Raw genomic sequence first — 13,260 nt, 5'->3', positions numbered from 1 at the left:
GTGGTGGAAGGGGCTATCTCTGAGGGTTACCCTGTAGTTATTGCTGCATGTCCATTCACTGTCTCCTCTGACACACTGTATGTGTGGAGGAAGGTGCTATCTCTGAGTGTGACCCTGTAGTTATTACTGCATTTCCATTCACTGTCTCCTCTGACGCACTACTATGTGTGTAGGAAAGGGCTATCTCTGAGTGTGACCCTGTAGTTATTGCTGCATGCCCATTCACTGTCTTCTCTGATGCACTGCTTAGTGTGGATGAAAGTGGCGCCTCTGAGTTTGCTGCTTACTCACTGTCTTCTCAGACACACTCTAGGCATGAAGGACGGTTCTGCAGCGGTCAAAGTTGCTCACATCTGAAGTCTGATACCTCTGCATTAAGCCACTCTGACATAAGGCATCTGCAGACTCTTGCAGACCCTGACTGCCGTTCTGAGGCAGCACATACAGATCTTAGGAGTCTTTCTTCTGTCCTTGGCAGGTTGGAAACCCCTGAATTAAAAAATAAATGTGGTGTTGGTGCAGAGCTGGAAAGTGAGAGAAAGTAGGAAACTTCTAATAGGAAAATGCAGATGATATAAAGCTTGTGGTGGCCAACCTGAAACTAGCCCAAGGGTCCCCATAGGGGATGAAAGGGAATAGTTGCAAAAACCCAGCGGCATCAGAAGATCCGATTGCACTTTGTAAATCCAGAAACTAATGTGAAATGTGAAAGAATGTTACTGAGGAAGGAATCCAGGACCCCAAAAAAAGTCAATTGCACTTGACATGAGGTATTAACATGAAAAAGTTCCCAATCTTTTTGCCATTTGATAGTGTGTAAATTGGTTATAAAGTATCCACAAGGAAGTCAAACCTGAGGAAATCTAGTGTGAAATCCTAAAAGAATCAAATGGACCCTAAACCCCTGTCCTGAGAGCAGTTCCTTCCAAAACTCACATGTTGTATTACATAGATGATGATACACCCGGAAAGGAAACAACCATGTGCTTCTAAAATTGCTCACGACAATTAAATGTGCAATGTCTTATAAGTTGGCCATCACCACATTATAAAGCATAATGATAAAGAGTGGGTAACCCTCTTGTCCCCCAGTCAAGAGAATGTTTTTTCATGGACCTAATTCCAAGTACCCGGAAAGGAAGTATCTTTTTACCTCTATGTAAGAAGCATTGGAAAAGCCAATAGAGATCTGACTTTGGCATATTGTCTGATGGTTTAATATTTAATATTGCAAGCATTTGGCAGAAAAGCAAAAAGAAAAACATGATAACAAGCTGTGCCAATTAAAAGAAAATAAATAAGCATTGCCGATACTTTTAATAACAAAATACAGGACTCCTAACAAACAGATGTACTTTGAGCCGGTATAGAAATAGTTTTACAATTTAATGCAGGTTGTAGGAAAATATGATTCATAATGGTTCAAAGAAAGCACATTATAGGCTGTGAGTTGAGCTGTAGAGTTATAAGTGGTAAAGAAAATAGATGTAGTGTCAGAGGTTGTACAGAAAAGAGCTGTAGAATCAGGAGAGGCATGAACAGAGCAATAGAGTCAGGAGATTAATAGAGAAGAGCAGTAAAGTCAGGAGTGGTATAGAGAACAGTAGTAGAGTCTGAGGTAATATAAAGAATAGCAGTAAAGTTATGAGTGGTAGAGAGAAGAGCAGTATAGTCAGGAGTAGTAAAAAGAAGAGCAGTAGAGTCAGGAGTGGGATAGAGAAGAGCAGTAGAGTCAGGAGTGGTAAAAAGAAGAGCAGTAGAGTTAGGAGTGGGATAGAGAAGAGCAGTAGAGTCAGGAGTGGTAAAAAGAAGAGCAGTAGAGTCAGGAGTGGGATAGAGAAGAGCAGTAGATTCAGGAGTGGTACAAAGAAGAGTAGTAGAGTTAGGAGTGGGATAGAGAAGAGCAGTAGAGTCAGGAGTGGTAAAAACAAGAGCAGTAAAGTCAGGAGTGGGATAGAGAAGAGCAGTAGAGTCAGGAGTGGTAAAAAGAAGAGCAGTAGAGTCAGGAGTGGGATAGAGAAGAGCAGTAGATTCAGGAGTGGTACAAAGAAGAGCAGTAGAGTTAGGAGTGGGATAGAGAAGAGCAGTAGAGTCAGGAGTGGTAAAAACAAGAGCAGTAGAGTCAGGAGTGGGATAGAGAAGAGCAGTAGAGTCAGTAATGGTAAAAACAAGAGCAGTAGAGTCAGGAGTGGGATAGAGAAGAGCAGTAGAGTCGGGAGTAGTAAAGAGAAGAGCAGTAGAGTCAGGAGTGGGATAGAGAAGAGCAGTAGAGTCGGGAGTAGTAAAGAGAAGAGCAGTAGAGTCAGGAGTGGGATAGAGAAGAGCAGTAGAGTTAGGAGTTGGATAGAGAAGAACAGTAGAGTCAGGAGTCATAAAAAGAAGAGCAATAGATTCAGGAGCGGTACAAAGAAGAGCAGTAGAGTCAGGAGTGGTAGAGAGATGAGCAATAGAGTCAGGAGTGGTAAAGAGAAGAACAGTAGAGTGAAGCATGTGAAAGAGAGAAGCAGTTGGGAAAAGAAGATTAGAAGAAAGAATGGAAGATTAAAGAATAGTACCACAAATAACAGTAGATTGTGAACTGTAGAGAGAACATTGATACTGTGAAACATTATTAAGTGAGCAGAGGTGAAGAGAAATGTTGTGGATAAAATACTGGAGAGTGAGAAGCAGCAGCGAAGAGTGGTTTAGAGAAACACAGTGTAATCAAGAGTGGTATAGAGAACTGTAGTAGAGTCAGGAGTGGTATAGAGAAGAGCATTAGAGTCAGGAGTGGTATAGAGAAGATCAGTAGTGTCAGGAGTGGTATAGAAAAGAGCAATAGAGTCAGGAGTGGTATAGAGAAGAGCATTAGAGTCAGGAGTGGTATAGAGAAGATCAGTAGAGTCAGGGGTGGTATAGAGAAGATCAGTAGAGTCAGGGGTGGTATAGAGAAGATCAGTAGAGTCAGGAGTGGTATAGAAAAGAGCAGTAGAGTCAGGGGTGGTATAGAGAAGATCAGTAGTGTCAGGAGTGGTATAGAGAAGAGCATTAGAGTCAGGAGTGGTATAGAGAAGATCAGTAGTGTCAGGAGTGGTATAGAAAAGAGCAGTAGAGTCAGGAGTGGTATAGAGAACTGTAGTAGAGTCAGGAGTGGTATAGAGAAGAGCATTAGAGTCAGGAGTGGTATAGAGAAGAGCAGTAGAGTCAGGAGTGGTATAGAGAAGATCAGTAGTGTCAGGAGTGGTATAGAAAAGAGCAGTAGAGTCAGGAGTGGTTTAGAGCGGAGCAGTTGAGTTAGGAGTGGTAAAGAGAAGAGCAGTAGAGTCAGGCGTGGTATACAGAACTGCAGTAGAGTCAGGAGTGTTATAGAGAACTGTAGTAGAGTCAGGAGTGGTATAGAGAACTGTAGTAGAGTCAGGAGTGGTATAGAGAAGAGCAGTAGAGTCAGGAGTGGTATAGAGAACTGTAGTAGAGTCAGGAGAGGTAAAAAGAAGAGCAGTAGAGTCAGGAGTAGTATAGAGAAGATCAATAGAGTCAGGAATGGTATAGAAAAGAGCAGTAGCGTCAGGAGTGGTTTAGAGCGGAGCAGTTGAGTTAGGAGTGGTATAGAGAAGAGCAGTAGCGTCAGGAGTGGTTTAGAGCGGAGCAGTTGAGTTAGGAGTGGTATAGAGAAGGGCAGTAGAGTCAGGAATGGTAGGGAGAAGAGCAGTAGAGTGAAGCATGTGAAAGAGATGAGCAGTTGAAAGGAGAGCAAAAGAGCGTGGAGTAGAAGAAAGGGCAGCAATTTGAAAAGTAGTACAACGAATAACAGTAGACTGAGGAAGTATTGAGAGAACAGCGATACTGTGAACCATGGTTAAGTGAGTAGAGGTGGAGATGAGAGATGTGGATAAAATACTGGAGAGTGAGGAGCAACAGAGAAGAGTGGTATAGAGGAGAGTAGTTGAGTCAGAAATGGTATAGTGAAGAGCAGGGGTGTGATAGAAAAAGAACTAGTATGGAAATACACCATAGAGTGAAGAACAGTAGTTCAAGTAGCAATAGCGAAAAGAGAAAGAGAAATAATAGGGTAGAGTGAAGACCAGTAGAGCTATCAGCAGTATAGAGATGAGTGTATATAGAAGAGAAGTAGAATGAGGTGCGATAGATGAAGAGTGGTAGAGAGAAGAGAAGCATGGAAAAGGATGGTGGGGAATTCTGGTAAAGTGAAGAATGGATAGACTGAAGCATTGTTGAGTGGAGAGTAATAGAGAGAAGAGGAGCAGGCTTGAATGGTAGGGTGCAAAGTTACAGAGGCAGTAGGTTAAATTGTAGTGAAGAGGAGAGTAATAGAGTGAAGACTAGTAGAGTAAGCAGCAGTAGAGTTTAGGGTGGTAGAGTGAAGCATGAATATGTGAAATATTATAGAATGAACAGCTGGAGAGAAAAGAGCTGTAAAGAGAAGTAGAGTGAAAAGCAGTTTCGCAAGGAGTGGCATTGGAAAGAGCAGCGGAGTGAGGAGTGGTGGAGACAACAGTGATAGGGAAAAGGGTAGTGCTGCAAAGAGTTTTGAGTGAAAAGCGCTTTAGTGAAAAACAATAAAGTGAGGAACCGCAGAGAAGAACAGAGAAAGGAGGAACATTGCAGATTGGCAGAGTTAGGAGCCTTGGAGAGATGGAGTACAGAGCAGTGAAGTAGAGATTGGTAAAAAGAAGGGTGGTAGAATGAAAGGCAATAGAGTGAAGAATGGCAGAGGGAAGAGCAGTGGAAAGAAGAGTGAAAGTGGTTGAGCAGTAAAATAGTAGAATGAAGAGTGGTGGAGTGAAGAGTGGTGGAGTGAAGAAGGAGTACAGGGAAATGTTTAGAGCCAAGAGCGCTGTACAGGAGTGGGATAGCGAAGAGCAGTAGAGTCAGGAGAGTCAGGAGATACCCAATTGTTGAAGAACCTCCCACAGTTTGGCTCAGGGGATCAAATCAAAGACCGATTTCAGATCAACAAATATCAAATAAAGACTGCCAATATAATAATTGGAGCCTGAAGATTTGGTCGATAGTGGAGATTTTCGCACTCAGAATTTCACGCTCTTCCATCCAGGAGTGGAGACGCTCACGGAGAATTCTAGCGAACAATTTCTGGATGACGTCAATTAGGCTGATCGGCCTATAGTTGGTGGGCAGGAGAAGTGAGCCCTTCTTAAAAACTGGGAAACATTCAGCCCCTAAGCAGGTGTCCTGGATCTTCATGCCATTCAGAATGGCATTAAATATTGCTCAAAGATAGGGTCCCCAAATGTTTGGTTCCTCCTGAAATAAGTCCCCAGGGATCTTGTCTAATCTGAGGTCCTTTTCCAAGGGAAAGCTTCCTGATTGCATTTAAACTTCTGGTAAAGTAAACCCTTGGGGGTCTTCAAGGAAAATACCTTGGATTGCTAAAGATGTTCCATCTTTCGGTTCTGTGGCTTCCTCGGTAGAATACAGAGCTTGAAAGTGAGACTTCCATGCGGCTACAGCAATATCCGGCTCTAAGGCTGAGTTCTCTATAATACTGTCTGTACTCACTAGTGACCAGAACGTCTTCATGTCCCTTTTAGAAAGCGCTGTTTTAATGGCATCCCATCTTTCAAGCTCTCAGTTCTTCTTCGCTAACTTGATACTCATTTGATAAGGGGCCCTATTTAATTTGATTAAGGATCTATCCTTACTTTTGATGGCAACTATGAGGGCACCCTTTGCCTTACGACAAGAATTGTTGAAACAAGTTTGTTTGGCCCCCTCATTCACCTTAGAATGCGTCAGAGGATTAAAAACATTAGTCAGGCTAGTTGACAATTCTACGTGCAGAGCCTCAAGTCTACTGATGGTTTGAGGAGAGTTAAGTGACATGGCAGCCTCCTCCATTTCCATTAAGGGTGAAATAGTTAGAGAATATAATGCAGCTGCTTTTTCTGGTGACTGCTTGAGTGTTCCCCATCTGATTTTCCTTCTATTGTTAGCAAGTGTTACGTTGATACCTACAGGGGTACCATTGGCTATCGGCTTGTAGCATTCTGGAGGCTTCAACTCCAGTATCAGGGCGTTGTGATCACTGTCATGTCTCCGACAACGAAGTCGACAACCCACTGCCATATGCTTGTTTCCAGCAGAATGTAATCCAACACAGAGGATTGTCCTGTTCTATTAAAGGTTAGCTTTCCTGGCTGGTCTGACTTGGTACGGCTGTTGCATGTCCTCAGGGAATGGGTTTGTGTTATTGTATTTATCTGGACTACCAGGGGGGTCCAGGCCTTTACTGGTGGAATTTGAGGATCAGGAATTAGCCAAAAACAATCCTCATCGCTAGGGGGAGCATCAGTGGGGGCAGCGAGGGGCTCATATTGACAATTAAAATATCCCCCTATAATCAGCCTTGCATTCAAGGGTGCTGATTCACTAAATGTGTGTAATAGATCTATGGTCGGGGATTCCTGTGCGATGCTTACAGAACGGGAATAAATGTTAATGAAGGCTATTTTAATCCTGGAGGAAAAGGTGAGTACAATACACTGGATTTCGTCAGATGGGGTGTTCAACTGCTCAACGGGACAATCCAAGTGAGTAGCAACCCAAGTACAAAAGCCCCCCGAGGGTCTACCTCTTCCCCCTGTCGTAGCCAGCACATTGAACGTCGCATGGCCCCCCTCACAATGTCATCCCTTGCCCATGTCTCCTGAAACATACACACATCATGGTTGCCTACAAATTGTCCCAGTCTGGGAGGTGCAGTTTACTTTTTATTCCGGCGATGTTCCATGATAAGACCCTTAGCTTATGGCCGGTAATAAGATTACCACCATGCGGATTATGACTGTTAGGGTTGGGGCTTTGGATTAACTCAGGCTGGGCCATGGGGACTACTTCGACAGCTTCCAATAGAGGGCTACTCCTAGGTGAACTAGAAGTTAAGAAGTCCGGAGAAGTTAGAGATGGGTTATTAAGCAAATCTACACCAATCCTGTCATAATCTGAGGCTCCCAGTTTCTAATTCAGAATGTTAACTATCCTGATGATGTGTTGCAGGTGGATCACATCCGGGCACATGCCCCCTCATAAATGTCAGGTGCAAGATGCCCCTGCCTCTCCCACAGTGCCAAAGTGACAGTGAGTGCATGAAGACTAAGAAGTGCTGCAACCGCTGCGGGAAAACATGTTTGCCTGCTGTGAGAGGTAAAGTTTCTTCAGCAACCTATCTTCTTGGGGGTCAGGAGTCAATTACTAAGCTCTGTTGTTTTCTCAAATAGCATAACACAACATGACATAAGATAACATAAAATTACATGAGGAAGCATAACATGGCATGACATGGCATAACAGAACATTACATTTTCATTGGCCACACAATGTCTGGTTGCTTTCTCCTGTTGTTCCTTTCCTTTCTGTTTCTTGGTATACAACACTTAAAAAGTATCTACTCATGTCACTAAACGCAATAGCACTTGAATTTGATTTAAAAAGCACTTCAAAATACTGAGGAACAAAAGCATTCTATTGCATATTATCTTCTTTCTTTTCAAGTAGATTGTTATTATAATTAAACAGGAAGAAACAAAAGAAGACAGATAGGTCACATACAAAAATACCCCAATGACTAGGGCATCACACAATGATATAGTTACTTAGGGTAGACAATGTTAATAGAAGTGTTCAATAAAGTGTCCGACATTGGGCAATCATCCACAACTGTGCCTGTAGAATCCCATCCATCGGTACACCACAGAAAAATCAAAGAGCTGGCAGTACCCTTTTCCAGAAACATTGTGAAGTACATACATAGTCAAAGTCAAAGTCAAAAAGTCTTATATAGCGCACAAATCACCGTTAGGTCTCAAGGCGCTTGCAGACGATTCCACTACCTGGATCCTATTTCATTTCATTAGAGAACAACCAGGTTTTTAATTCTCTACGAAAACAAAGGTTGTCGGAGATGGATATATGGTGAACCGGAAGCATATTCCACAGATGGGGGGCAAGATATGAAAAAGAGCGGCCTCCATTACGCACAGTACGGATCCGTAGAGGAATTAAGAGATATTGTTAACTAGACCTCAAGGTTCTGGCAGGCGGTATTATTTCAGTTGTTTTCCAAGATAGCCAGGACCTTTGCCATAGAAGCTTTTATGTGTTAGGCACAAGATTTTATACTGCCATCTCTTCCTAAATGGAAGCCAATGGAGGAGTTTCGAATTGGGACCAGATGGTGATCTAGGGAGCAGGTCCAGAATTAATCTGGCTGCTGTATTCTGCAAAATCTGTAATTTGGAGAAAAGATCTTCGTTTATTGAGGCCAATAAGGCATTACCATAATCCATGCGACTTACGATGAGGCCCTACACCAGTGGCTAAAGGGTTTCAATCGGTAGCCACTTAAAGATTTTCCGTAATTTCCGTAATGTGGCACAGCAGGTGCCCAATACTCAGTTCACATGGGCTTTCATAGAAAGCTTATAGTCGATGGCAATTCCCAGATTGCAGACAGTTTGTTTTGGAGATGGAAAGGGGCCAAGTGACTGGGGCCACCATCTGCTTGACCAATACTCTCCGAAAAGAATGGATCATAGTGTCAGCAGGATCAGGGCCAAATGTGATCAGCAGCTGGGTGTCGTCTGCATACGAGATAGCCTCAAACCCATAGGATCTAATTATCTTGGACAGTGGGGTGACATACAAATTAAAAAGCATAGGGCTCAAGATAGATCCCTGGGGGTATCCAATACATACTGCTCTGCTGCACGCAGCCAGTGGACCAAGATGCACAGTAGTAGAGTGATCCTTAAGATAGCTATTAAACCAGTCCAGGGCCTTCCCTTGTACTCCACATACTTTCTTCCCTGAGATAAAACAAAAGGTGGGAAAAGGATGGGAATGGGTGGGAACGTTGGTTGAAACCGCAATAACAAAAAGAAAATCAATTGTGTCTTTGATGAGCAAAGGTGTGTCCCATGGGTAGTCGGTCTCAACATTCGAAAGGTACCAGGCCACAGGAGGGACTCACTTAAGAGCCCTATCCCCCAATTGATCAGGTATCCAATCCTGCGTAGGTGCAAGCCAGGGCATGGGGGCGAACTGTGGGGTGGGGAAAACCTGCAGGCAGCTGTAACCGAGTCAGTAGGGAAGGCGAGGAGCACACTGCTAGTGAATAATACAGGTAAGGTTGTAAAACCAGGAATGTATAACCACCTCCCAAAGGGGGCACCCTACTCTCCACCCCCAGTGGGCACTCGCATATGAGTAATGTCAGTACTTCAAGGTTGATGGCATTCGGTCTTGTCTAACAACTCAGTCAAATATGCATCAAGGACTAGGGCTGTGAGGAGTACATTCAAGCCCCTAAGAAATGCTAGGGAAGAGTGACCGGCAATGATACAACACATGGGCAGAATGCACTCATTGTGGAAAGGGACAGAGTGGTCAAAACGTCAGTAACCGCTAACACTTGTCCTAGATTGCTTTTCACCAGGTCCCACTCCTTATGGGAAATGTTCACTTCAAGACAGTGATAAGTGTTGCATTGCCATTGCAGCCCAGTGTGGTGGGGGCCCCAAGCTGAGGGACCTCCCATAGGAGAAATAGGCATGACTTTGAATAATTCATTCTCTCGCCTCATGCCATCCAGAGTCTCTATCATCCCCTTCGGAATATTGGTGCATCATGCGTGTAAAGCGAGATAATCTCTTCAACAGCACTACATATGCTCCATTGTGGGCACTCCTGCCTGAAGAGCCTGGCCGGAGACTCTATGTCCTGTACAAATAGGAGAGAGGAGATCAGGAAACCCTGTTGGTGGCAAAATGTTGCTAGCCATCCGTACCCTAGCAACCGAGTTATTGTATAACTAGCCTATCCAACACACTAGCTCTGACCCTACTTCGATACATCTCAAGACTCCCCCCCCCCCCCGGAGATAGGACCAGCCCAATGAATCAAAGGCCTTCTTGATGTCCAACAGGAGCATTACTTCTGTGTGGAATCCAAATCTTGCTCTTCCATAATATGAAACAGCCTGCAAAGACTGAGAAATTAGGTCTGGGTGGACACGTAAGGAAGCCGGCAATCAGCAAAGATCTTCCCCAACACCTTAGAATCGGTGGTGAGCAACAAGAATGGCCTATAAGAGCACACCCCCAACAGTTCCTTCCCAGTCTTGGGGAGCAGGACTATGAGCTCCTCCCTTACCAATGGTGGAAGAGTACCTGTTGTCTTTGGTGTTTGGAACAGATTCCGTAGTCGTAGGACAAGTGTGGCTCTAAACATTGTATATGCTTTTGTTGATTTCTGTACATCTTTTCAGGTACTTTTTCAAACATTGGCATTTAAAAAAGATATAAGTGGACTTCATACCATTTAAAATAATGTTGTCTATATTGACCATTTAAAGTCATGAGTTAGAAAAATCATAATATCACCTTTCGACTTTTTGACAACTGTGATTGGTCTATGAAAGGTATCACATTTTTTCCCTGAAACAATTTGAAATATAGAGTTCTTGATGTTCTGCATTTTCCAAACATGTTTACCCGCATGTCTTTTTCAGGCTACTGTATTTTGCAATCTCTATAATTTTGAAAATAATGGTCTCAGAGTAAACATTGACTGTTAGGTAAAGGATGTCATACATAACATGTGTACTGGTAAATCGCACGTTCAGTTCAATGAAGACTCATAGCGTTGAATAACAGATGTTTATTATTAGCCAACGGTACTCATTTTATCAGCCTCAGATGGATGAAAGGCTGAGTGGACCTGCCGGGATTTGAACCTGTGACCATGAGGTCAAAGACAAGCCCCTGCAGTGGATTCATTAGTCCACTGAGCCACCAGACCGCATTCAATCGCATAGGGCCTAATCATGATATCGGGCAAACTTATGTCTGCCTGACACCATTGTGGTTTGGAACTACCGACCTTAGGTCAGAGGTCTCGACCACAGGATTAGGATGTGACTGCCCTTAGGGGAGTTGCAAACATCCATTTGTCAATGAAAGCTTGTGCGGTGGGTAGAAAAAGCTCACCACACAAGCTTCCATTGAAAGATCGGTGCTTTTAAAAATCCCTGCACCGTGTGACAGGCACCATTTGGTGCCTGTCGCACTGTGGAGGGATGTTGTGCCCCCCAGGACTCATAGCAGAGGGTAAGAGGAGGCGAGGGCCCTGCTACCGGCCCCCAAAGTCACTTTCTGACAGCCTTTTTCATGTCAGAAAGGCCGACATTAAAAGGCTGTTGGAAACCAACATCGTAATCCTGACGGCAGAGCCAAGGCTGGTTCCGTCCCCATTCAAGTGATTACAATTCTGCTCCTCTTCTGACGGGCTCTGTGAGCCCATTGGAAGAGGAGCAGAATCCCCCCGTGGTTTCCCTATAACGGAAGTCATCATAATACGGCGGGTGGAGGGAAACCCTGGATGTCGGGCAGAAAGACTCCGACAGACTCTTGGATCGCTTACCGCCTGACTTCCAAATTGGGCCCAAAGTGTCTAACTCTTGATAATCAAATCAATTTTATTAAGTCTGGGCTGCCCTATATTGAGACTCCTGAGATTGGTAATGCCTTCTCAGAAAAGCCTTAATTCATATTAATTGCCTGCTGTCAAATCAAGGGCCAAGTCAAAGGTGGGGGGGCATAATGACGAGAAGGCAATAAATAGCTGCCCCATTTGTGTAATAAGCCTGTTAGCACCTGGTCCCTGAAATCTCACCAAATACTGGTAAACAAGAAGGCCAACTCTCCCTGCCTGCGCCATGTTGATGCATTACAAGGAACCCCTGATTAGGTAGAAGGATCTTACAATTGGCCAGATGATACTTCAAGTCGTCATTTGTATGACATTCGCACCACAGATGGAAGTTGGAAGCAGGCTATTTAACCAGAATGCTTTCTTTGTGGGCCAGAGATACTTGTACAGGGCAGCAAAGGCACCATTATATGCTACCAGGTCCCCTGATCCCCAAGGTGCTTTGTGGGACTCGAGAGCACTGCAGGAGCAGGGCCTGCCTCTTACCTTCATTCAAGGCAAGTTAGAAAATAAACAGCTCCACTCCTCACTGTTTCTGTTTTCTGAAGCAGCCAACAACACACAGCTTTCCAGGCTCCTCCCTTTGGTATTGCTGATGGGGAAGCCCAATCACACAAGAAAAGAAAATATTTTCCCATTTTTTTCTGTCAGATGTCAGGTGTGGGCCATTGTCAGAGTGCATTTCAGGCTCTCCACCGCCTGCAGATGTGTCACCTTATATCTTCTGTTGAGGAAAACGTGGCAATTGTAATACGTAGAAAGAAATTGAAACACAGGTATTCAATGGATTGTATTACTCAGAAAGGGTTAGAATTTTTCCTAAATGTTTTTAATCGGGCAATCCATGAAAAATGTTTGCTGAATTGCATAGAATTATGTTGACAGACCTGGATCCTGTGGTATTTTGTTTCCCTCTGCGGAAGGACACTAACGGTAAAATTGTACTTTTCATGTATTCCCAAACCCAGGGACATTGGAAAAAGTAAGAGGATTAGCGGGCATCCCTCCACTTTGAGAACTAGATCTACCTGATGTTGCTTCATCTCCAAGACTTCTTGGGAATCAAGGAAGTCCTCTTCCAAGAACTTGAATACTGACTATTCAAACAATGAATACAATAACAGTGATGACTGTTCTACAAAATAAGGGGGCACATTTTCAAGCCCCTTGCGCCTCTTTGCGCTGCCATTGCGTCACCTTTTGTGATGCAACGGTGGCGCAAGCAATGCACCCTATTTACAACTTAATGCATCTAGTAAGATGCGTCACGTTGTAAAGCCCTGCGTCACATTATACCTGCGTCAGGCATAATGTTTGCAGGGTAGGTGTTCCCACATACGAAAGCCTTGTAAAAGTGATTTAACGGCGTGACTTTTAGGACGCCACTGTGTTAAAACTTTATGCCTGCTTGAAGCAGGCGTAAGAAGTGACGCAGTGTAGTGGGAATAGGCCACAAAATGCATTGCTGGAGTTGTGTCGTGCTTGCGACAGGACTCCAGCAATGCCTGACTTTTGCCCCAACAGATGGATCAGAATTTCTGATGCATCTGTCAATCCTTTCACCATGGTGCGCCGTATAGTAAATACGGCGCATCCATAGTGGCGCTAGCATTTTTTAAGGTGGCGCAAGGAAAGTGACGCATCTCTATAGATGCGTCACTTTCTTGTAAATCTGCCCCAAGGGATTTATTTCTGACGTCTTCATTTGACACATTACATTCTGACAGTAGTTTTGAACCTAGTCTAAGTTGGTTA

This window comes from Lissotriton helveticus, chromosome 6, assembly GCF_964261635.1.
Source record: "Lissotriton helveticus chromosome 6, aLisHel1.1, whole genome shotgun sequence".
Lineage (NCBI taxonomy): Eukaryota > Metazoa > Chordata > Amphibia > Caudata > Salamandridae > Lissotriton > Lissotriton helveticus.
The sequence above is the reverse complement of the archived record's forward strand: the minus strand, read 5'-3'. Positions refer to the sequence as shown.